Raw genomic sequence first — 869 nt, 5'->3', positions numbered from 1 at the left:
AACACACTACTAATTTGCAGTTTTACTAGTTTTATACTACTAATTTTTTTTTTTTATCTTTTGTATGACTTTGTGTTTCAAATCTCTGAGTTCCTGGTTCATGTCATTTGTGCATTGTCTTAAGGATACATTTATAACACTGAAAACCTGGAAATAATGTATTATTTCATAAATTTCACACAATAAAATCTTTTTGTAGTCACTTATATTCCCAAGGACATTTAATATTGGAAATATTCATTATATGCTAAGTAAACACACACATTTATGTATAAGTATGTGTAATTATCATACTGCTTTTTTTAAAAAAAATGCATAGAAAAAAGCCAGGAAGAAAATGCACAAATGTATCAGTGTGACTTTCAGAGATGAAATTATAGGTAATTGTAAGACTTCTCATAAATTTTAATATTTTGGAAAATTACTACACATTGTATTTGCCTGTGTGGTTAGAAATAGCCCAAGTGCTTTTGTTTTGGCTATAGCTGGCCTCTGACCTTTATACTATTCTGTTCTTCAAGGTTCTACTGGCCAGGCCTAGGATACAGGATCACAGTGGCTCCGTGGGGGCAGGAGGTCTGAGGGTCACAGAACAACAAAAACAAAAGCAAGTCCCTGGGTTTGGGTTTTGCTGCTAGTGGACGATTGATTCATACTTCCAAAGACTTTTATCTTCATGGAAAACTTTAGTTATATGCAACAGGTAATTTCCTAAAATATGACTTGATATTTATTAGTCATATTGGACTGTCTTTAAGATGACTTGAGTTTCTTCACATTTTTCTAGCCTTTAAAACCTAAGTAAAGGGCCGGTCAAATAGCCTCAGTGGCTTAAAGTGCCTGCAAGCAGGTGCAGGAGCCAGGGGTTC

This window comes from Octodon degus, unplaced genomic scaffold (genome assembly GCF_000260255.1).
Source record: "Octodon degus isolate 3935 unplaced genomic scaffold, OctDeg1.0 scaffold00015, whole genome shotgun sequence".
Lineage (NCBI taxonomy): Eukaryota > Metazoa > Chordata > Mammalia > Rodentia > Octodontidae > Octodon > Octodon degus.
The sequence above is the reverse complement of the archived record's forward strand: the minus strand, read 5'-3'. Positions refer to the sequence as shown.